Here is a 24,677-nt window from a genome sequence, read left to right on the forward strand (position 1 = left end):
CTGGCCTAGTGAGTGTACTAATGTATAAAAGCTTACCCAATGCTTCACGATATCTATGGTTGTCAGATAGTGGCTCAGTTTGATCTTCTTGCTTTATGTAGTTCACTTCCATTGGAGTTGGTGTAGGATTTGCATTTTCCAGTCTGAGCAAGTTTATCAAGTCTTTAATTTTCTGTTCTTGGTTGATCAGGAAACTTCCATCTTTCTCTCTTTGTACTTGAATGCCCAAGTAGTGTGCAATGTTGCCAAGTTGCTTGACTTCCACTTCTTTGTTCAGATGATCCATTATTTCCTTGCTGTCATCTGGATTTTCATAGGCAAAAATCAAATCATCAACATACACCAAAATGTAAGTCCATTTCCCATCTCTGCATTTCGTGTACAGGCAGGGATCAGCTTCACTTCTTTTGAAGTTTGCTTGAAGCAGCATATCATTCAGTTTTATATTCCATGCTCTGGCAGCTTGTTTTAAACCATAAATGCTCTTTTGCAGTTTGCATACATAGTCCTCTTTGCCTTCCTGTAAGAAACCTGGTGGTTGTTGCATGTAAATGTCCTCTTCCAGTTCACCATGCAAGAATGCAGTTTTCACGTCTAGGTGCTCAACATGCATTCCTTTGCTAGCAGCAATACTTAACAGAGTCCTTACTGTGGTATGTTTAACCACTGGTGCAAAGGTTTCATCATAATCTTCTCCATATTTTTGTGAATATCCTTTTGCTACTAATCTGGCTTTGTAGCGCTGAATCTCACCATCAGCATCATGTTTGAGTTTGAAAACCCATTTGCAGCCAATAACTTTTCTTCCTTGTGGTAACTTAGTAAGAGTCCAGGTTTTGTTTTTCTGTAGAGCCTCAAGCTCTTCAATTGCAGCCTGTTTCCACTTCTGGGCTTCTGGTTGTGGTAGCTGGGATATTTCCTCCCATGATGAAGGTTCTGGTTGTTCCGCTGTTCTTGCGAGGTAGGACAGCCTCGGAGCTGGAACACCTCTGTTTGAGCGCGTTGATCGCCTCACCTCACCCTCTGTGGTCTCTTCTATCACCTCAGGTGCGTCTGGTGGATCGCTGGGGGTCTCTGTGTCAAGTGTGGTTGGATCTGCTGTCTCCTCCTCCTCCTCAGTTCCTCTGAGATCAGGAAGCATAATCCAGTCATCAGGGTGCTTGGTCTGGTTGCTTGCTTCAGTGTAGGCCCCCTCTGAAGGTGTAGCTCTTTCATCCTCTTCAAAACACACTGCTCTGCTTATGGTTATCCTGTTGGTGTCAGGATCCAGAATTCTGTAGGCTTTGGATTGTGCTGCGTAGCCTACAAAAATCCCTTTTGTGGCCCTAGGCCCTAACTTAGTCCTTTTTTCCTTTGGGATGTATGAGTAAGCCGTGCTTCCAAAGACACGCAGATGCGTCATGGACAGCTTATGACCATGCCAAAGTTCATAAGGTGTTGTTTCAATAGGTTTTGTGTTCATTCTGTTGTGTATGTATGTAGCAGTCATGATGCCTTCTCCCCAGAATTTCTGTGGGAGGTGTGCGTCAGCAAGCATGCATCTTACCATGTCCAGTAGAGTTCTGTTCATTCTTTCTGCGATTCCATTTTGGGGCGGGCAGTAAGGCACCGTAGTTTGATGCACAATTCCATGTTCTCTCAAGAACTGCTGTGTAGCATTGGACATGTATTCTCCTCCATTGTCTGTGCGCAGGATCTTTGGCTTCCAGCCAAATTTGTTGCTTGCCATCGCCACATATTGTTTTAATTTCTCCAGCATCTCTGATTTTTCCTTCAGTAAATAAACACACGTGTATCGTGAGAAATCATCTGTTATAGTTAGAAAATATTTATGATTACCTATGGTTGCTGGTAGTGGTCCAGATATGTCACTGTGGATCAGATCCAAGGGTCCTTTCGTCTTCCTTTCATTATGCTTTGGGAATGGCTTGTTTACTGCTTTGAACTCGAGACAAGAAACACAGTTAGTTACAGTGTCACATGGTACAAAATCAATGCCATTAGCTAATCCCTGTTCCTTCATGTTTTGAATTGATTCAAAACTTCTGTGTCCTAGTCTTCTGTGCCATAATTGTAAGCAGTTTCCATGCTGACACAACTTGGCTAGGTTCACTACATTAGGCTGGTATGCCTCAGGTCTGGACTGGGCTGGTCTTTCTCTGTCTGTAAATTGCTCTTCCACATGATAAAGACCTTGAAATTCTGAGCCCACAAGGCAAACTTCTCCATTCTGGGTAACAACACATTGTCCATTTTTAATATACAATTCACAGCCTTGTTGCTCTAGCTTGGATATTGAAATCAAGGAGCTTGAGAATTCAGGGATATACAAAACATCTCTCAGAAAAAATGGTTTAACAGATCCATCCAGCAATTTGCAATATAAAATTCCTTCGCCCTTTTTCTTTGCTTTAATTGTAGTATTATTGCCCAAATAAACGGTCTCTTCAGGAATATCAAACAGTTCAGTATAGAAACTTAGATTTTTAGAAATATGGACAGATGACCCAGAATCTAAAATCAGCTTTTCATTATTTTTCATTAAATTAACACTATAGTTCTTGTTGAAATGTCTGTCTGTATACTTGGAATCTCTGTTTTCATTCTCCTTTGTTTGACTGATATTCCCAGACCTCCTGGTCTGATTCTTGGGACAATGCGCCACCCGGTGGCCAAATTCGTTACACAGGAAACACCTGAAGGCTTTGTTTCCAGCTGACCTCATTTCAGCACTGGCGGTCATGTGACCTCTCTCTCTGGGCTGAGTTTCTCTGGTGTAATCTGCTCTCTTTGTATGCAAATGTGAGGTGCCCATGCGGTTCCCTCTTGCAGCATTTCCTCCAGCATTCCCTCCCCATCTCGGGTTACGTCTGGAATGATCAATTGTTGCTTTAAGAGCAAAGTTGCTAGCCAGTTCACTTTCATAGCGTGAGTTTAAAAGGTTTCTTCGGTTAGCCTCCGAAGACAATGTTTCTACAGCCTTTTCAAAGTTTAGATTGGTGTGGGTTTCCAATTGCCCAATTATAGTGCTATAGGAAGCAGGCAAGCTCAAGAACAGAGTCTCCAGCTTTTGACTCTCTGTAAATTCCTCTCCTGCTTGTCTAAATTGAAAAAAGAAATCTTCCAAAGTCCCAATAAAAGTAGAGAAACAGTCCCCATCTTTATATTGGAGATCTTGCAATTTTCGGCGTAAATTAAACGTGTATGCCCATCCTTTCCTCATATGCATAGAATCTAGCTTGTTTAGCATCTCCTTTGAGGTTCCAAGATCACAAATAGCATAAAGGAAAGTTTTACTCACGGAAGCTGCAATCATCGCTTGTGATTTTCGGTCCTTAATTAGCCAGAGTTCCTTCTCCTTTTTCTCAGCATCCGAGGTTCCATCTGGCGGGGGGTCTTGCTCAGTAACTTGGTGGAGTCCCTCTGCTTTCAGTGCAATCCTCAGTCGAGTCTTCCATTCCAAGTAATTATCCGCTTCCAGGATGGTAAGCCTGAGTTTTCCCTCCAGGTATGCAGCCATGCTCACCGGCTCCAAAAGGCAGTTGCTGTAGATTAGCACTTCAAAGTGTCCACGCTAGATCTCAATGGATCTCCTGGAACAAACCTAACTATCTAGTTGCAGCACACGCAGCTCAAAATACTGCTCCCATAACTGGCTGGAGCCCATAACCTGTTGGAAATTCTCTGTGGTGAGAGAATCCCTTTTTCAATATAGCAGAGTGCACAGAGGCACAAACACAGCGGATTTAGTTATGCATGCATGTGTGCTAAGAGTAAAGTAACTTGGAGCCAATTGCTAGTTTCAAATCAATATAAAAAGGTATTTATTAAGGAACTCCATTCTAGATAAGAAAGTGAGGATTTAGGATCTCTAATCTATCTATCTAAATGGATGCAGATGGATTCACCATCTTCTCTGCACATATGGTGCAGGGCAAGAGACTTGCCATGTTGCAAGGTCAACAGCCAGGTAGGAAGAGAGAGAAGGAGGAAGGAAGTTGAATCCCCTAAGATTAGCAATCTACATTTCAAAGGGATAGCATCAGAGCAGCAGGAAGTGATGACCAAATGTCTTTGACCTTCTAGCCCTCTGACTTACTAGTCTGTCCTCCACTGTCTGAGGCAAAGAGACAGCGCAAAGTCCTTTCCTTCCAACACTATTCATGTTAACAGATTGTATGATGAATTATATTCCTTTATCTTTTTTGAACCAACTGCCCTCAACTTTACTAAGTGACTCCAGTTCTTGCATTATGAGAGAAGGAAATCAGCCATGGGGAATTACCAGCCACACCACTCTGGTCATGTAAGAACCAGCCCCCATGCCCTGTGATGCTCAGAACTATGGTTAGAACTTCCACTGGCAAACAAGGTTTACTTCAATATAAACTGCTATGAGAGGTGCATTCCAGCGATAAAGAATAAATGAAAACTCACACATAAATTTCCTGTTACTTTTTCTCGGGTACTTCCAGAACTTCCGGAACTTGAGCTTCCTGGAATCTATCTTGTACTTTTTCTCTTGAACTGATTGCAGCTTGTGCTGACACAGAGATGGGCACCTCAGGGAATCCTCTAGTGCACTGTCCTTGGCATGCGGTGCACTGTGAGTTTCACAAAGGCTGGGACAATTACTCCTGGTCTCTGTTAACCCGCACAGCTGGAAGCAGCATGGAGAGTCATCTGTGCTACTCGTGTGGGTGCGTGGCTTGTGCGCTACCCGGGCTGCAAACGCCCGTCTGGGGGAAGGTAGGCTGAACCTTGCCTTACCCACTCCCCGCCCACCTGACCACACACGCAAGGTCTTGTGAACAGCCCCAGTCTCTCTTCTCTTAAGTCTGTGAAGGTTTCTGCCACCTGATGTCTGTTTTAAAAACAAGCTGGATCATGTTGCTAAATGCTGAATTTTTTAAAAGATAAGATTTTGGCTGCTGTCCCCCACACCCCCTTGAAGCGAAATGCTTATTGGCAGGATGACTGAAAATATAATGTAAATTGCTCTGCCTACACCCCTTTGAGGCATGGATATATGGTATGCAATGACAGTAGGTTTGCAAATGCAAAACAGTGGCTGTAAATGCTTACCAAGGGGACTGTTCATGTTTCAGCCCATCTGAAATGATTGCATGCAAAGACTGTGGGTTTATAAACATGCTATATATAGATAAATACAGCCTGTCTGTATTTATTCCACTACTCCTCCTCCTGTGAGATTTAAATGTGGTTTCTTGTCTGTGTAGTACAGTTGTATATATCTGTTTATGTACAGTGAGTTGCGGAATACAGATGTATATACAACTTCCTGCTTCGAATATAAGCTCTAGCAGTCAAATGTGAGAGATATAGGTGTTGTACTTGCCACTCTATTCTCTAGGTGCAGCAATGAGTCTGAAGACTCTCAATTCTGTCTCCTTTGCTTGGGAACCAGCATTAGGAGTGAGCTAAGAACAGTTGTCCCTTTAAGGGCACTGCTTCTTAAGGTCTCACAGCTAGAAGTGCAAACTTCTGAAATCTAAAAATATTAGTACCTAGTGGGGCCTGGTATGAAGCTTTCTGAGGTAGAACCCAGCTTCAGTATGGGGATGGTGTCTGGGGCAGAGCCAGGGGCGTAGCAAGGTTGGAATGGGCCCAGAGACGAGATTTTAAAATGCCCCCCCCCCTCAAAGTCCAGGGCCTCCGCACACCCGAAGCCCCCAAGGATTTAAGTCTGATATTCCAAAATAAGTATGCTGCCTGGAAATACATTTCACTGAATACACACACGCACACGTCACAATACATAGTGATATACATTGAGTACTACACATTTGTTTTACTTTTAATGCCTAGAACACACTAGAAAGATGAATGATTAAAATGGCCCCTTGCTGCAGATTAGCAAAGGAGACTTTCAACCATGCAGGGTGAGCCTATGTTTGTTTTCTCAGAATTCTGAACAAATTCAGTCAAGTTTGATTGTAGGAGGAGGTTTTTCACAGGAGGCTTTTAAAGCCCTTTAAGACACATCTCCTCTAGAATGGAGGTGCTGCATTCACATGTTGGCCAGATTTACCCTGAAGTCCCTGCAAGTTACTGGGGAGCAGTTCACACACAAGAAAAATAAAATAAAAGCACCACACATGCTTCACAGTTCTCACTCAGACCTCCTGGGTTGCAAAACAACTTGAACATAAGTGCATTTATAAATGAATGAATGAATAAATAAAATTAATAAAATACTGTTCCAGAAGTTTTTGCAATTTTCTGCCATGAAACAAGCCACTTATAGGACTTTTTAGATAGTTTTTTTTAAGTCAGCAAATTTTCCAAGCTGTTTCAAAATAAATATTCATAGACTTCTCAGTCCCTCCCCCCCCATCAAAGCCCTATGGCAAGCAGATGCCTATATATCCGGGGGGGGGGAGGTAACCACAAAAAGGAGTTCACACTCTACCTGGCAGCAAGGGGTCTTCTGCTGCAGAAAACAGTGGTGGCCACTCTGGCTGCCTCCTCCTTCCTGGCTGGCTTGGGCCCTACTGGAGTTCAGGCTTCACAGAGGCCTACAGGAGGCCTCCGTGGAAGCCCCGCCCACCAGCCAATCAGCTGAGAGGCGGGAGAAAAGGAGCTCTTGGCAGCTTGTCTGCTGCCTCCATTGCTGGCCAGGAGAACAAGCAGGAGAGACGGCGAACAGGGCAAGTGGCTAAGGGGCCTTGGGGCTGGGCAGGGGGCAATGGGGAGTCAAGTGAGGTGCCTCTGGGGTGCCCCTCCAGGCAGTGGGGCCCCCAGACAACTGTCTCCCCTTGCCCGATCGTTGTTATGTGCCTGGGCAGAGCCCAGTGGTTCTGAGCAGGGTTCAGGGGAAGAGTCCAGGACAAAAGCTGTTTATTCTCCAAACCTGACTGAAGGAACTTCAGAAAAGAAGTCTGGTTTACAGCTTTTCTGGCAGGTTTTTTTTCAGCTGCCAATTCTACCCATTTCTCAGGTACGTTTATGCATCTGAGAAGTGAGTAAGGGTTGCTAACTGAGCAGAAAGCAAAACAGTCTGTTTGGGGGTTAATGTTAGTGATGTGCCCGGACCCTTCCGGAGGCCATTCCGGATACCTCCCTGCCGCCCCTTCCCCCGCTTGGCGTGCAGTCAGTGCTGTGCAAAAGGCTTTAAAGAAGCCTTTTGTGTGTGTGTGCGCACACGTATTTCCTTGAGTAAACGGAGCGGCAGGATATCTCCCTGCCGCCCCTTCTCCCGCTTTGCTGCATTTTTCAGCAAAGCGGGAAATATGTGCGTGCGCACACGCGCACAAAAAGCGGGGGAAGGGGCAGCAGGGAGGTATCCTGCCGCCCCATTACTAAAATAATTGCCAAAGCACCAGAGAAGGGGCGGCAGGGAGGTAACCTGCTGCCCCAATTACTCAAAGAAATATGGGTGCCGGAGTGGGGAAAGCGGTGGACTGAAGTCATCCAAACCCCTCTTAAAGCCATCCAGGTTGTTGGCTGTCACCACGTCCTGTGGCAGAGAGTTCCACAAGTGGATCACGCATTGTGTGAAAAGGTTCTTCCGTTTGTTGGTCCTAGACCTCCTGGCAATCAATTTCATGGAGTGACCCCTGGTTCTAGTGTTGTGTGAGAGGGAAAAGAATCTCTCTCTCTCCACTTTCTCCACACCATGCATGATTTTATAGACCTCTATCATGTCTCCCCGCAGTCGTCTTTTTTCTAAACTAAAAAGCCCCAGGTGTTGTAGTCTTGCCTCATAAGAAAGGTGCTCTAGGCCCCTGATCATCTTGGTTGCCCTCTTCTGTACCTTCTCCAGTTCAACAATGTCCTTTTTAAGATGTGGTGACCAGAATTGTACGCAGTACTCCAAGTGTGGTCACACCATAGTTTTGTATAATGACATTATAATGTTAGCTGTTTTATTTTCAATCCCCTTTCTAATGATCCCTAGCATGGAATTTGTCTTTTTCACAGCTGCTGCACATTGAGTCGACACTTTCAACGAGCTGTCCACCACAACCCCAAGATCCCTCTCCTGGTCTGTCACCGACAGCTCGGATCCCATCAGCATATACTTGAAGTTGGGGTTTTTCGTCCCACAGAGCCTCAAAGAAAAAGGCTCTTAGTTTCTCTCGGTGTACATTCTAAGGCAAGGAATCTCTCTATGTCATACTACCACCAGCAGCAATACTTCAAAGAGAGTGGAGGGGTTGTTTAGGTACTGCATATTTCCTCACCACTACTCCCTCAAAAAGTGCGCACACACACACACACAGACTGGCAGCAGCAGCATTTTGCAACAGAGGTTACCATTTATTCTGTTTGCACCTAATTCTTAAAGCCACAAGCAAAATGATTTGGGGAATGGAGGAAGACTATGTAAATAACCTTTCAAAATAATAATAATAATTGCTTACCTTTCAAGCTGTCTCTCTTCATGCCAAATATCTGCCTATAGGTCTGCCCAGAACTGCCTCATGCCCAGCGGATGGAGTTTTTGGCAATCTGTCATTTTTGCCAACCTGCTGCTAACTCCAAGTTTTTGTTTTTTAAAAGGAGCAGGCAAGCAGCAGGCTTTGAGCCAAGCCAGGGGGCTGAACAGCTTTTCCTGCTGGCGTGTGTTCAGTGGATCTGGAGTCATTAATGAGAGAGGAATCTGCCCACTTTCTGAAATCTCTCGGCTCTTCCCAAGGCTAGCTGCAGCCACACTATCTGTAAATCTTTCAGGTTTCCCCCCTGTGACTCAAAAGTTGCATGCTCTTTTCCTCCGCCTCTGCCAAATCAGATGTGGTGAAATGGTCATTTTTCCTGCGCCTACACTTGTTGATTCAGGAGTGTTGCCCTTTGTGTTTATTTGTTCATTAAAAATATGTGTTTGCTTCTTTCAAATAAGGAAAAATACTTTGTGCTGCTGGGGGTGGGGGTGGGGGGTGGGGCTCTTGGTAGGAACCAAACAGATTGCAAATAATGTTTAAAACAATAAGAAAGAGTAAGTGCTTCATGTATTCCCAAGGGCTAAGAGGCCCTTCTAATATTGCCTTTGTGGCATGGGAGGTGCTGCAATGAAACTAGAAGGCTGTTCACACGAGAAGCCAAACCTAGGCTTGGGCGGCCCTGCCTAGGGTTTGCCTGCCTGTCTGAAGTGCTAGGATTGAGGCTGATCCCAGTGCTGTCTCCCCCATAAGCCTGAGTTTTTGACCCGGGCTTTAACCTGGTGCAAGCGTGCCCTTTACCCCAGGTTGGAGGTTGTGTGTTTGTTCAGGCTGTATGCAGCCCATGAAGACACAGAGCCAGGTGCCTAGAGGGGGAGCGCCTTAATGTACCACAGTGCTCATGTGGTGCATTTTGGGATTCCTGGAGGCTGGGTTTCATTTTTACAGCCTCCAGAGATCGGCGCTGCTGGGAGCAGTACATATTGTGTGAGTGCATGAGCAGCGCATCTCACGTGTTGATTGTTATCATCTGAGGGGAAGGTAAGCTTGGTCTTGTCTTACCCCTGCACCCTCCCTGCCCGCCGAAAATAGTCGTATGCATGACCGTAAGGTCATGTGATCCAGCTCCTGTCCTGATGCTACCTCATTGGTGACAAGAAGAAGCTCTGCTGCAGCAGTTCCTGTGCTACTTTACAAAAGTAAAATGACATTGTCCCCCACCACTCCTGAAATATCATGGTAACAAATGACAGGAAATTGGGAGGTTGGCCATTAACTTGCTACCTAAGTTATATATGGAATGGAGTTTAAAAAAATGAAGAAGGGTTCCCTTCTTCAAAAAGATTGATCTCAAATTTCTCATTTTTAGTTGCCAATCTATTGTTTGTATGTTTGTGTTTTAAAAATATATATAAATGCAGCTCTACATCAAAAGGGAAGGCAAGCTATCCCCTTTGGGTAGGGGGACATATATCCCTATTTTCTAATTTTGCTACTCATTGAAAGGGACAAAGAGCTATGCAGAGCACTGAACCCCCACCCACCAACTCGCTCTGGCTTCTGCGTTTTCCATAGGAATTGCCCACTGCCACACACACACTTTTTAAAGCATATCTTTGCAATCGTGACAGTTAGGAGCTTGCTTTATTGTGCTTTTTTAAAATGAAAGACACTGTGCTGGCTAGGTCTTGCTAAAGCAATACAATTTCACAGCTCATAACATTCTCCAGTTAGGTTTATGTGGTCAGTAGAGCTATGTGGTGTTTCAGATGTTTATTTGGGTCTGAAGTGAAGCTTCGTGTAGCTTTGGATCCAAGTGGCAGACCCCCAAAGAGGTTCCAGGCAAACAAAGCTGTCCAAAGCTTCAACCCTGGTTTGAATCCACATTGACTACATTTCAAAAGAAGCCTGGAAGTTGAACAAACAGGAAAATCTCTCTCCCTGGTTCCTTTTGAAGGAATTACTGTAAGTCTGCAAATTGGTGGTGGTGGTGGGCAACAGCAATTCCTCATAGGGGAACCTCATTGTCAGAGGATCTTCCATGGAGGGTTGTCCTTCCTCACGTTTCAGGGTTCAGCCATTCAAAAGGAGTTCCATTATTGTCAGTGGCTGAAGCCAGAACAAAACAGCTTCCTAAAGTATGTCAAAGCAGAGTGTAAAGTGCAGCTGAAGTGGCCAAGCAAATCAACCCCTCAATTTCAGAAGCAGCTTTGGAAGCAAACGTTTTTTCCTGTGTGCAGGCCTAGTGGTCAGTTCATTTTCATCCCCTTGACCTGACTACAGCAAAACTGGGCTACAACACATGGACCACTTGGAAGAGGGGCATAGTGTGTGACTCTCTTGGGATCTGGTTGACACAGCTGAGCCATTTTCCAGACAGTGCCCAGGAAATCCACCTTCTTGCTCTGCTTGGGATTTTCTAGAGTCATCTTTCTGGCTGTTACTGGAAACCAAACAATGAGCTAGATGGTCTGATCCCAAAAGGCAGGTCTTATGTGATATAATTCTACCCTTTATTACAACCCTGATAATTACCTGTAGTAAGAACCCCCTCTAATAAATTTATCTTATCTTATAGGAATTCATTTGGCTTTCCTTGAAAATTCGCACATTTCTTACTGGATAGGGCTCTGAAATTAACTTCATTTTGTTCAAAATTTTGGTGCCAACTAACCATTATTCCTATTAGGTATGTGCACAGAACCAGGCTTTCTGGTTTGGCTTGAATCTGGACCAGATTTGAGCTTGATCAAGCCGGGTTGAGCCAGCTCTCGATTTATACTTGTAAAGGGGAATCCAATGAGGATTTGCCTTTACAAGTGAAGGGCTTTCCTTAAATAAAATGTGGTGCGGGGGTGTGAGAAAAGAGTCTTTATCTTAAAAATAAGACAGCAGGGATGGCAGAGATGGCAGGGACGCTGGAGGAGGTGGCAGGGGCCCCCTCTAACCCGCCCCCCCACCCCCCCAGCCTCCCAAATGACAGACCAGGCAGGCTGCAGCCTGGTTCAGACCTCTGTACATGTGCGGACACCTTTAGAGTGAATTCTATGGATGCACAGAGGCCATCTGCATAACCCTAAAGACAGAGTTGGTGTAGAACACTCTTTTATCATTCTATTGCAGACATCTAACTGGGCAACAATTGATGACCTTTTGGCATGGATGGCATTGAGCCTCCTTGTCCAATCACCTGTTTATGTCAGCCAAAGTGTGTTCTTACTGACATGTTTGGGGCAAGAGTACCTTGTATGGGTTTAGAATGGTTTACACACTGCAGAGTCACCCACCGATGGAAGTGGCTGGCATGTACACTGCAGCCTGAAATGCGGGAGGCTCCATCTGAACAGCATGCTGTGACAGAGCAGCTCCACCCAACTCCCACTGGGAATGCTGTGAGTTACATGGAGTTGCTCTGCTGCAGAGTGCCATTTGGACAGAATCTTCTGCAACATTGCAAGATGCACCAATGCAGTCTCAGGAGGCAGCACACATGCCAGCTGCTTCCATCAGCAATATATAAGTCAATGTGTATATTTAGAGTTCTGCTTCTACTGGATCATGCCAGTTCCTGGATTCTAGCTTCATAGAAGTTGTGATGCTGGGAATCCCCACCCCATCCTGAAATCGTTGACTAAGGAAGTCTCTTATCCCAATGTCTTCCCAATGTCTGCAGTTGTTGGTCTTCAGTTCTCAGCCCCAAACTTCCTTCCCCTGGTGGGAAGTCTACAGGGCAGAGCCAGTGCTGAACCTTATAATAACCTTGTAGCAATCCTGTAAAGCAAGTCTGTGTTGTTATCCCCACATTGCCGATGATGGGGGATAGGAACATTGTGGCTGAGAGTGGTATACCTGAAGCCACCTTCATGAGGTGAGAGATAAACTGGAGACTTCCTGGCTCATGGTCTTAACCACTGCTCTGTACTAACTAGACTGAAGAGGGCTGGATTTATGTCTCCACTTGGCCATAAAGCTCACTGGGTAGTCCTGGGCAAGCTACCTCACAAATCTGTCATTAAGTTAAATAAGACAACCTGATGTATGTGCCCTGAGCTTCTTGGAGGAAAGGGTCAAAACAAATTTTTATATATATATATGCAGTATAGGCAGGTGTAATGAAAAAGCCAATACATGATTATCTAGGAGAAGAAGAGATTGTACTGTATCTTGGATGCTGGATGGCACATGTTGTCTTTGGTTTCTATGGTGATTTATTAGGCAGCCTGGTGACTAACAGCATAAAGCAGTGCTGCTGATTTGAGAAGGCAGATTTCCAGAGATTCTGGGCACTGGATTCTGACTTTGTATCCATTCTTGGTCTTGAATTGTGTGTGGGAACTATGTTTGTTTTGCTTAAAGGTAAAGGTAAAAGTGTGCCGTCGAGTCGGTGTCAACTCCTGGCAACCACAAAGCCATGTGATTTTCTTTGGTAGAATTCAGGAGGGGTTCACCGTTGCCATCTTCCACACAGTATGAGATGATGCCTTTCAGCATAGTCCTATATCTCTGCTTCCCGATATAAGTGTTTCACCAATGGGGATTCAAACCAGCAACCTCTTGCTCCCTAGGCAAGTTACTTCCTCACTGCACTATTAGGTGGCTTAGGGGATATGTAAATGCAACCTATGGATACCATTAGTGATACATTTTCATCTAATCCAGGTAAGTTTGGATTTGAAATAGGAGTTACTTTTGCCACCAACCCCCCTTACAACCAACCTGCTTCTAAGAATTAGATATTTCTAGATTAGATTTAAATTTTAAAAATACACTGTTAAAAGCCCATGACCAATTTTTCCCTTTTTGTATTATATAGTAAGGTTGTTTCAACCCCAAACTAGAAATAAAACCTCAACAAAGGCTGTAATCTTCAACATTCTTACTTGGAAATAATTTCATTTGAAACCTATGGGCTTTATACTCTATTCTAAGGACTTTTAAAGGTCATTCTCATGACAAATACCGGGGCAAGGATGGAGGGCGGTGGGGGCAGGGAGGCAGGGTTCAGCCTACCTTTCCCCAGATCAGGGCTGCTCAACTTTGGCCCTCCTGCAAATGTTGGCCTACAACTCCCATAATCCCTGACTATTGGCCACTGTGGCTGGGGATTATGGGAGTTGTAGTCCCAAAATAGGAGGGCTTAAGTTGAGCAGGCCTGCTTTAGATGATTGATCATCATGTTTTCAGCGTGCGAGCCATGCACCAACATGATCAGTGCTGCTCCTAGTAGCGCAGATCAGCAGAGGCCAGGACCCATTTTCACGGCCTCTGGATATCCTACAGGACACCACCTGACAAGTGTGTTGTCTTGGGGGATTCTGTCAGAAGGGCACTCAAGGCACAGCCCTTGAGGAAGGATTGAGTCAAAACCTGAACTGTTGTAGGGCCAAGTAATATGTATGCTTGAACAGTTCTGTGTAGCAGGTGGGGAAGTTTATGTAAGACATGCAATTATGTTACCAGTTTCTAAGTGGGGATGTGCATGAACAGTCCACTGTGAACTGGTCCATCATGACTGGGCTCTGGGCTGGTTCTAGCAGTTTGATCGTGAACCAGAACAACCTTCAGAAAGGCCGGCTGGTCTGTGATCAAACTGAACTGAACCAGCCTGTGGTAGATTGGTTCGTCACGGTTCAAGAGGCTATGCTTATAAAGGGGGATCCGATGAGGATTATTCTCCTTTACAAGAAAAGAGGAATCCTTGAAAAGGCTTCTAAAGGGGGGCCAGGGGTGGTGGTGGGAAGGCATCTTTAAAAGTAGATGTAAGGGGCTTACCAGTCCACTGGCAGCCACGGTAGTGGTACCACATCTTCTCAAAGGCCCCCCCTGGTCCAGACCCAGTTCACGTGCACTGCTCCTCCCAGCAGACCACCTGTGCAGTGGCAGCACGGGTCTGGAACTGACCTGGCATCTACGCATGTGCATTCCAGATTTTCCTTTCCAAGCATAGCCCCTCAAACTGCTGTACCAGTTTGCAGACCAGTGGTTCGGTCCAAATACAGTCCAAATTCAGACCAAGCTGCAAAAACAGTCCATGCACACCCCTATTTCTAAGAGGGGAAGATCGTCCCCCCCAACCAAGATTATGTATTATAGGAGTGGAGCCGTCTTAATTTACATCTCTCTGTCTTGTATCCCCATCCTTTAAGAGTTTATATTGGAAGGAGTGCTTTGCTGCCTTGGAGATAAGCAGATGAGTGGTTTCAATTTTTGCTGTACCAGATAATTATAGCCTGATCCTGATCCTTCTAATCATGTTTACTCAGCAATGAGTCCCATTGGTTTCAAGTAGTGATGGGAGAGGAATTTGAAATGGAGGGGGCTGGACACTACATTTCAGGGGTGCACCCTCCAAATCCATTTAGAATTGGATCACCTAGGTCCAGATGATCCCTAAATAGATCAGCCTCCCTTAGGAGCAGGTGGGTGGGATAGACCCTGTTGCACTCTTGAAGACAATTGGATATAAACAGTCTCGTTCCAAAGCAGACAAGAGGTGGTCCATTCATCACTGATTTCAAGAACTAATTATAGTATTGGCCTATAAAAAATCAAACAGATTACTTCCACTAATTCCAAGGGGGTTGCTCTGGAGTAAATGGTGAGGATGATAACTTGAACTTGCCATCTAGCTAAAGGGGAATGTTGGTTTGTTTGGGGTTTTTTTGCTTTTATTTTGTCCTGTGGCTAATCATCATATTGGCTTCACCACTAGACAGTGGACAATTCTTAGTTTAAGTGCATCTTAATTGAGTTATCACATGCAAATGAGTTAACCCTTACCCTATCCCCAGGGAAAGATTATTCCAGCTAACATGTTTTCTTGGAAGTAAGCTCCACTGCATTTAATTGGACTTACTTCCAATTAAATGCAGTACATGTGCTTAAGATCAAAGCTTTAAAGTGCTTTTCAGCCACCTTAGTCTGAATACGGTGGTGACCTGAAGAGATGATGGGGAGGAACCAGTCTGCAGCTCCACAGAAATGTGAACTGGTAACAAGGGCTCAGGCTGACCTCATGTGGGGCACTTAGATAAGGATAATGCAGCTCATCCAGTCTACAAGCCAAGTTAGACAGAAAGTAAGTGTGTGTGTGTGTGTGTGTGTGTGTGTGTGTGTGTGTGTGTGTGTGTGTGTTCCAGATAGTTGAAGATGGTTTGAAAGAGGAATAATTTTGTGGTGTGGTACATTCATTGCCCTTTCTCCTCTAGAAAATAGGCTTTGCAAAACCTGTTTGACCAATACAACAGTGCAACAAAAGAAATAAATGTGACATTCAATTCTCACTCTCTCTTTTTTTAAAAAAAGGTCTGTCTCCATCCCTACAGTCCATGACTCCAGATTTCTTTCCTGGTGCTTTGGGATGAACACCCTCTTTCCACTCATGGCAAACAAAGGATTTCTTCTCCTTATCAGCAAATTGCTCAGATGAAGCATTTGAAAGAATCCTCAGTACCTTCTTTTTCATCATATGTAAATAGGCTTGGGTGGGGGTGGGGATTGGAGGGGAAACATTCTCCCCCTTCAATTCTCTTAATGTGCCTGCACAGGAAAGGCCAATTTGAAGTGTGATTGCTGTGAGCATTTGTCTTATGGTTTGTTATTGTGCAGGTTAACAGGTCAAGGGTTGGGGCATTAATCAGTGAGCACAATATAGAAGAGAGATGCTATGTGTGTCTGAAATATGAGCCTGCTGTCATGGGAACGGCAGATGAAAAGAAGCCTTTTAAAGGAATAGTATTCACAAATGAGTTTGTTTGGCACAAATATTATTTAACAATATATTTAAGCAATAGTTAATGCTGATTATTATTATTTTTTTAAAATATCTATCTTTTCTACTACTTTTGACCTCTAAAACAGTACAGCATAGCCATCATATGCAGAAATGTAACAAAAACAACAACAATTAGCAATCAAGCTGTATTATTCTGAAGCATGATCCTTCCCATAGACAATTTGGTTTGTGCATCTTACTTAGCCATATCCTCATCCATACTATTATCTGTTGATTTGTAGCATATAAGTGTTGAACTTAAAGAATGTGCACATGTATGTTAGTTCCTGATATCCTCAGTTCCAATATTCTAGCAATACTCCCAAGAACATGCTAGTTTGCATTCTGTCATACTCTATTACCAAGAAACAGAACTCTGGCTGGGGTTAAGCAGATAGGGGCCAACCTGCTTCTCAGTGGTTTGGATCACTGAAAGAGAGGAAGCTCACCCCACCCCAACAGACACCTTTATTCCTGTCTGTGGCTAATACCAATTTTGAGGGGGTGACTTAAATCAGAAGAATGGAATGGGAAGGGAGGATCCAAATATCCCTCTCCTGCTCTGCTGTCAAAGCAAAAGATGCTGGAAGAGCTGATCACAGATATCCCACATCTTTAGTTGGCTTTGAGATCATATATAAAATGTACTTGCACTATATAAATGCTAAGTACACATAGTTTAGTTAAGTGATTTTCTAGTTCAGGCCAGAGGGATCAACATTTTGCATGTGGCCAGACAGCTACACCTTGGAGAAATATATATAAAGATTTGATTTTTGTGTTTTGAATAAAATGTTTTAAACAATTATTTAATGGACTTATCAGACAATTTTTACCAGGGGGGAAAAAAAAGCCGGGGGGGTACCACCAGAATGAGAGCTTCATTAGTTTGTGCTACTAGCAGCGGATAAAGACAATTCGTTAGTTTATTTGCTTGTAGCCTTTCCAAACAGACATGAAGCTCCTTTACACTCTCAGTTTGTCTGTTACTAGTTCAATTTGTCTTGTTCAAGAAGCAGAGTGCTCATTTTAAGCTAGTACCATAAAGAGAGAGAGAAGAGAGATTTTGTCCACAGGGGAAGCTATTATAGCTGTCTAATGCAACTTTCCAGTCTATCAGTCACACAGACAAGGCTGGAAGGGGCAACATGTCCAGCTCTTAAGGGACAATCTTGAAAATCCAAATTATCACAACACTGTGTGTGTTCCTCACTTCTCTTTTCCCTTAAAGAGATTATAGAGGAATGAAGAGGATGGCATTTTTAAAAAGTTTGGAAATGAGTTATCTCTTAATTGCCTTACTGAGTGACAGACAAAATTCATCTGTTCACAGTGAATCTGAATGGTGAATTTGAATTAGTCACCTAGGGCTGAGTCCTACATACATTGAATGGGTCACCACAGCTCAAACACCACAGACAGAACTTTCATATAATCTCAAGACATAAAACTTTTCAATTAAGACAACCAGCTAGGAATGTGCACGAATCACAATTCAAAGCGTGATTCATAACCTATCACCTGCACCTTTAAAACGGGGTAGAGCAGGTGCATACCTGCTCCTCCACTGCTTGTCGCAATTTCCTGAATTGGCGGTACTACTCCCAGCTATTTTTGTGTGCTGGTGGTGCTCCCCCTCGGGTGATCCTGCACTACGTCTGTGTGCATATGGCCTCCGCGCAGGCATGACAGCCATTTTAAAAGTGCAGAAGATGTGTTGCGAATCACTCTTCAAATCACGATTCGTGCACATCCCTACAGCTAACCCATTCAGCTGCAATGCAAGTCATTAAGTGGAGAGGAAACAAAAGAGATGTATGCATATGGGACCCAGGTCTTTAGATTTGACAGCTGAGTGTGTGGCCTCCAGTATTTTGTTTGAGAGGTAATGTGTGAGTTTCATCTGCCTACTTTTGCTGAGAAAGAAGTTTCTCAGTGGATGTGGGTGTGCAAAGCAGAAGGAGAATTGAGTGGATTCTTGTTCCAGTGATCAACAAATATGCAGGCTTGTGTGTATTCTGTGATTATATTTAAGTGTAGAACATGTCCTGTGTTAAGCTGCAGAACTTGATGCTTATTTGCACAGTGTGTGATGATGCCTGATGGAATCCCCAAAGCTGGCTTGGGAGGTGTGGGCAGTCATTGTGATTTCCATGCTTGTACATCACTCAACTAGTACTGTAAGTTCTTGAAAACCCTCAACTGAATCTTTGAACTGGTGCCATTGAAAAAGCAGAGTGTGGGAGCAATCTGAGAGTTTTGTATGTTGTGTGTGGCTCTGCAGTTATCAGGCAATATACATACATGTGGAAACCAGACCTTAATTGCTGACCTTGTTTCATTTATTTCCACGTGATCATTATAATGTCCACTTAGCAAATGTGTGATCCTCGGGCAGCATGTGCACCTGTGGAGCATTTTGTATGAACTCAGCCAGATTCACATGGTGCCTAACTGACATTTAACCAGAATCAACCAGCTGAATTCAGATCTAAGATCAGCTATCCCAGTTAAATGTCAGTCAGTCAGTTGTGGTGTGGATTTGGGTTTGGAGAAGAAATTCTGAGTCCATACCACATACATCACGGGAGCCCATGTGGCTCAGGGATCTCAGATTAACAGTATAATCATTGTGTGAACCAGCCCATATGGTCAGTTCTGTTTCTGTTATGATCCCTATATATAATCCTCCTGGGTGCGCCTTTAGAATGTGTGTCCTGGTGCCCAGCTGATTGGCTGGGCGGCGGAGGCACCTGATAGGCTGAGGCAGCAGGAGCTCATGTGTGGCAGGAGGCCGTTGAGCTGCCGTGGCAAGGAGGTGGCGGACCCAGCCATGGAGAGGTGGCAGCAGTGCCCGCCGGGGTCGGGAGGCATCTGGGCCACCAGGAAGAGGAGGTGGCGGCAGGAGAAACTGCGAGTGGGGTTGGGATAGAAGTGGGCCGGGAGGGTGTCAGAGATGCCCGCTGGAAGACAGGGAGAAGGGGCTGGTGTCGGGGGAAGAGTTGAACTAGGGGCGCAGATGCTATGCACCCAGTCAGCTGGTACTTGCTTATTTATACTATTTGTCAAATAATGGTATGGATAACTTTGTGTAAAAATCACAGAATAACAAATAAAGAAGAGGTTTTTGAATGTATGATGGCCTACTGCAACACTATGGGGCTATTCCCACAATCTGCAAAAATCGGGCTAGGAGAGCCTAGCCAGATTTTTGCAGATCGTCAGAACCACCGGGCTTGGCTGTGAGCCCGGTGGTTCTGGAGCGGGTAACCCACTCAAGAACCCCTGCCCTCAAATAGTTTTTTAAATAGTGAGTAGCCGTGGCACGGCTTCATGCCGCACCTACTCATGAGTAGACCCCCCGGAGGGAAGGTGAAAAGCTGCCTCTCAGCTCCGGGGGTCTCCCCAGTATGCCCTACACGCTTGTGCAGGGCATACTGGGGCTTCCAGGGGCCACCCGGCCCCCAAGCTCCCCAGCCTTCTTGGAGCTGGCAATCATGCGGGCAGCCGATCTGGCCACCCAGGGCTCCCTCCCCGCTCATGAGCGGGGAGAGCGGGCTTAGCCCACTCTTCCCACTCACTGCCCCAAACTGGGTCTCACGGATCGTGAGACCTGGTCCTATGAATCTCTGGCAAGCAGCAATAAAATTAAAGCAAGCCTGGTGGATATATATATATCTGGCAACAATATCTAGAATTACTTTGAGAAAGAGAAAGAGGGGAGGGGAAGAGAAGGGATATCCATTTGTGAGCAAAAAGTTTTAGAAGAGTTAGGAATGGTAACACAATTAGTAAGATGAGCTGAAGTATTAGAGAACTGTGGTATTTTCTTTCTAAGCTGAATCACTAATATAGGAGTAGTGTGTTAATGGAAAAATCATGGTTTTAGAGACTGAGGTGATCTCGACTTGTGGCTGTATTACTGTTATGCTGAGGAGAGAGTCGATATTCTCCGACTTGGGGCAAGTTGGGAAAATAAATCTGTTTTCAGAACTGAATTAACTTCCTTAAGACCATCTCAATCAGAAACCTGATGGAGGTTTCACACACACATCAGTAAAGAAGAAAAAAATCAAGATAAGATTATTCTATATAAAACATATAACTCTCTAGAAAGTATAAAGACTATGCACTGTTTCACATGCATCACTTCATTTATCTGCACTTTATGACTTGCATCTGAATATGAAAATTGGCTCAACTGAAAAGCATAGTGTGTGCAGCGATATGGAAGTTCTCTCTGATATTATTTCTGTGGTGGCCCATTCACATGTGGAAATCAACACTAAATAATACATGAGACTGTTCTCATGAACAGCCTGGACTTGGCTGCCTTTGCAAACTGCCAGGAGCCAAGTAGCTCCTGGCAGTGCCTCGGCAGCAAACCCGGCTAAGAAGCCGGGCTCTTAAACGAGGTTAAGGTAGGGAGTGTGTCCTTAACCCCAGTTACTTGACCATGTGTCAAGAAACACCAACAGGCATCTGCCCTTTGCTGGGGGGATCCCCACAATGTACTGCACACTCATGTGGTACATTGTGGGATTTCCGGGGGCTGGCATGATGCATCCTGATCCCTGCACCTCCGTGCTGCCAGGGGCAGCAGCAGAACATCTGGATACACGATCCATGTGCCTGGACCTGGCAGCAGGATTGTCTGCAGGGAAGGCAAGCTTCTGCAGCATTCCCGGCTGCCCATTGGCAAGCCCACTCACGTAATTGTGAGAAAGGGCTCATGTTCTTCACCAAATGACAAAATAATAATAATAAACAACTTTATTTGTTAGCCACCCGATAACAAATAGTTCTCTGGGTGGCTCACAACAGAGCATGAACACATACAATAAAAACACATAATACATTAAATCATAACAGCCAAAAAAGCGGAAAAGAAAATACAAAATACAATACAAAGCAGCTTAAAAACCCATTTTAAAATTAGTTAAAAATCAGATCAAATCTGAAAACCAAAATTTAAAAGGCCTGGGTGAACAAAAAGGTCTTTATCTGGTGTCTAAAAGAACAAAGTGATGAAGCCAGGTGAACCTCACTGGGGAGGCTATTCCATAAAAGGGGTGCAAAAGGTCCTCTCCCTAGTAGCAACCTACCTCACCTCATTTGGAAAGGGCACCCAGAGCAGGGCCTCTGAAGAAGATCTTAAGGTTTGGGTAGGAACATATGGGACAAGGCGCTCTCTCAGGTAACCAGTCCCAAGCCATTTAGGGTTAAAGCCAGCACTTTAAAGCCAGGTTAAAACCAGCATTTTGAATTGGGCCCAGAAATGGACTGGGAACCAGTGCTGCTGCTGAAGAACAGTTCCATTTACGTAGGAAAAACTCAGAGGGTATCCAGATTATGAATACATTTGTGTATCTGCCAGAAACACCAGCATGTGGCCCTACAGTTATGACAGGAGAAAATCACAACTTGTGGAAAGTTATGCAGAGCTAAATACATCCTGAGCACTTTCTCACAATGATGATGATGATGATGATTTTACATTTATATTCCGCTCTTCCTCCAAGGAGCACAGAGCGGTGTACTACATACTTAAATTTCTCCTCACAACACCCCTGTGAAGTAGGTTAGGCTGAGAGAGGAGTGACTGGCCCAGAGTCACCCAGCTAGTATCATGGCTGAATGGGGATTTGAACTCGGGTCTCCCCGGTCCTAGTCCAGCACTCTAGCCACTACGCCACACTGGCTCCCGTGAGAGGCACTGAGGGCAGGCGGTGGGGAAGGCTCTTAAAACTTACCTTCCCCCCAGACAATTCCTCCATCTGTGCTGGGTGTGCTGATTGCGTGTGCAGATGATTGCCGGCTGCCCCTGGCAGTGCAGAGGGTTGGGGGCCAGGATGCATCATCCCGGCCCCCAGAAACCCCATAATGTACGGTTGCCCAGTGCATTTTGGAGAACCCCCCTAGTGCCAGCCAGGAGTCTGCTCCTGTGTCAAAACTGTGCAGTGCCAACACACAAGCACTTAGCCCGAGTTATGGGCGCCTCACACCCTTAACCCTGGCTAAGTGGCAGGCGCCCTAAGCGGGTTTGCCACTGTGCCACTGGTGGGAGGCACTCACCTCCTGGCGGTTCACACGTGTAGCCAAGAGTGGGCTTGGCTGCCTGAGCCTGCTCTTGGCTGCATGTGTGAACAGCCTCCCTATCATGTTTTAGGATTGTTCTCTGACAAGGTTTGGGTGGGAGGCAGAGAGACAAGAATTATTTTCTTTTTACAGGAGGGGCAGTCAGGGGCCAGGGCTTAATTTCTGCCACAAAGTCTGTTTTTAGTACTATAAAGTCTCTTTTTTGAACCAGGGTGAAGTATTGGTGAAAACATGGGCTTAATTACCTCTGAACATGTGCAGAATGCATTTCCTCACTGCTTGTGTCTCAATACACTTCAGACTCAGGGACAGTTTCACTTCAGACTCAGGGACAGTTTCTCAGGGGCAGACATCAGCTTCAGCATCTTATCTCCCTTGTTAAAACTTAAGTGTTAGTGGCAAAAATTGTGCTTTGCTGCTTCTTTCTTGTCCTTTTTGCTGCATTCATCTCATTCTTTCAAGATTTAGAAGCAGTCAGGACTCGTATTGCACAGTGTTCAGCTTTGTGAAACTAAAAGGGAACACATGGAATTGCTGTTTTGTTTCATGTTCCTTTAGCCTTTGATGCGTGAAGCAGAAAAACCCTGGGACCAGCATGTATCAGACTGGAGCCTTGTGGTTCCCCTGTTGTCATTTAGAACACTATCTCATCATAGGCAGCGCTGTAGAGCATAGCAAATGGATCACAGTTTGCTTCATGCAGATACTAACTGCTTAGCAGTTTGCTTTTTCTTTGCAGCAAAGAAAAGGGGGAAATTACACAGAGGAACAAAACCAGCACCGGCTGCTTGTGATGTCAGATGAGTGGGCATTCTGTGTAGGTGGACGAGGCACGAGTGGGGAAGAGGGGGATTGGCATTGTTGAAGGCATTGCTAATGTTGTGTGTTACAGTTTCTGCCCACTCACTGCATCTAATTAGCAAGTATGACCTGTTGTGGCTGTGGGAGGGCAATGAGCCTTGAATTTATGGGGGGAAGAAGTAAAAGGATTCTCTGTTCTCTAAACTATGAAAGCCACTGTGTTAAAGGATCAGTCAAATACGCCCTTATTCTAAAAGTTTCTGGTGTAGGGGAATCTTTTCCAGATCACACCTGCTGATTTTCCAACTCATCTGCCGCAGAACCCCCACTGTGTTACAATGGGGCATGTCTTCTCCCCAAAACCACAAACGGTCTAAGCAGGGCAGTGGCCACCCAGTTGAGACTCACCACTGGCCTTTATGAACTGAGGATGCAACTTAGAATACGCAACATTCCCTGCTGTTGCACTCAGGAGGGGGAGACTGGTAATTGGCTAGCAATCTTGTACGGAAGCTGGGCTGCCATTACTGATCTTTTTGTGAAGGAACCCCAGGCAGTCCCAAAGCTAGTGATTTGCCCTTGTTGCTTTGAAACCTGGATGTAACACTGATAAGGGGTCAGCATTGCAGGGGGACTAACAAAACAGGGGTGTGGATTTCCAGCTAGCAGTCTGACAGACTAACATTCCATAACAAATTATCAGGGAGAATTGCCATATTGGTTAGCAATGGCACCGTAGGCCAGTTTCCAAGCCACATTTTCTTTCCTGAAAAGTGCTCTTGAATGGTTTTGTGGAGAAATAGACATGGTGAGCATCATGTCGGACTGGACAACTCATTGCAATTCACAGGAAACACCTTCAAGCAAAGATCTTGCCAGTCCCTTGAGGGGAAAATGATGTAAAGTAGTGGCTCTGAGCTTGATCTGTGAAATTCCCACTTCAAATTCCTCCTCAGCCAAGAACCCACTAGGGGTACTTGGATAACCCACCATCTTTCAGGCCTGCTTTCCCTCTGAAATGAAATAATACTCGCTTCCCTTCAGGTTTGCCATAAATATTACTCATATATATGGAATACTCTGCACACACAGAACAAATGCTCCATAAACAGTTTTAGAGGCATGGGGCTGCCATCATAGCTGATAACAATCACCAGACTTCTGTGGGACTTTTCCTGTGTTGTTTTCTCTTATCCAGCCTTTCTTATTCTGGGTCCACTGCTTCCTTTCCCAGGGTCTATCTTTCCTTAGCTGTCTCCTTTCTAAGTGCCTTCTTTGCCCTGCACGTCAGGTGTCCTTCAGCTCACTCTGTCACTCTGTTGCCTGCCCTGCTCCCTGTGGAGTCCTGACTCCAAGCGCCCTCTGCTGCCCACTCTGTCTGTGACATCATCATCATCAGTGCTCAGCCTCTGTGGTGTCGGTATTGCTGAAAATTCAGGATCACCACAAAGCCTTACTGCATTCAGTTATTAGGGATCTTCTCAGCAAAATCCACATGGATTTTCCATTCTGATACAATATTTCCCAGATATATAGAGCAACTGTTTCTATGCAAAAACTATATTTAATGTTTATATTTGATTTTATTATACAGTGACTTT

At 44.9% G+C, this 24,677-nt stretch overlaps 1 protein-coding gene across 3 annotated transcripts in view; it reads right to left on the reverse strand.

The window, feature by feature from the left end:
- RASGEF1A (RasGEF domain family member 1A) overlaps nt 1-24,677 on the reverse strand; it is a 349,237-nt gene that overhangs the window by 86,533 nt on the left and 238,027 nt on the right. The window contains exon 1 of one of the 3 annotated variants that reach the window (XM_053304660.1): nt 6,434-6,520. The exons of the other annotated variants lie outside the window; for them this stretch is intronic. The gene's annotated coding sequence lies outside the window, so the exon portion shown is untranslated. Of the gene's footprint in view, nt 1-6,433; nt 6,521-24,677 lie in introns of those variants that run through there. 3 annotated transcript variants of the gene reach the window in all.

Source organism: Hemicordylus capensis, chromosome 3 (genome assembly GCF_027244095.1).
Source record: "Hemicordylus capensis ecotype Gifberg chromosome 3, rHemCap1.1.pri, whole genome shotgun sequence".
NCBI lineage: Eukaryota > Metazoa > Chordata > Lepidosauria > Squamata > Cordylidae > Hemicordylus > Hemicordylus capensis.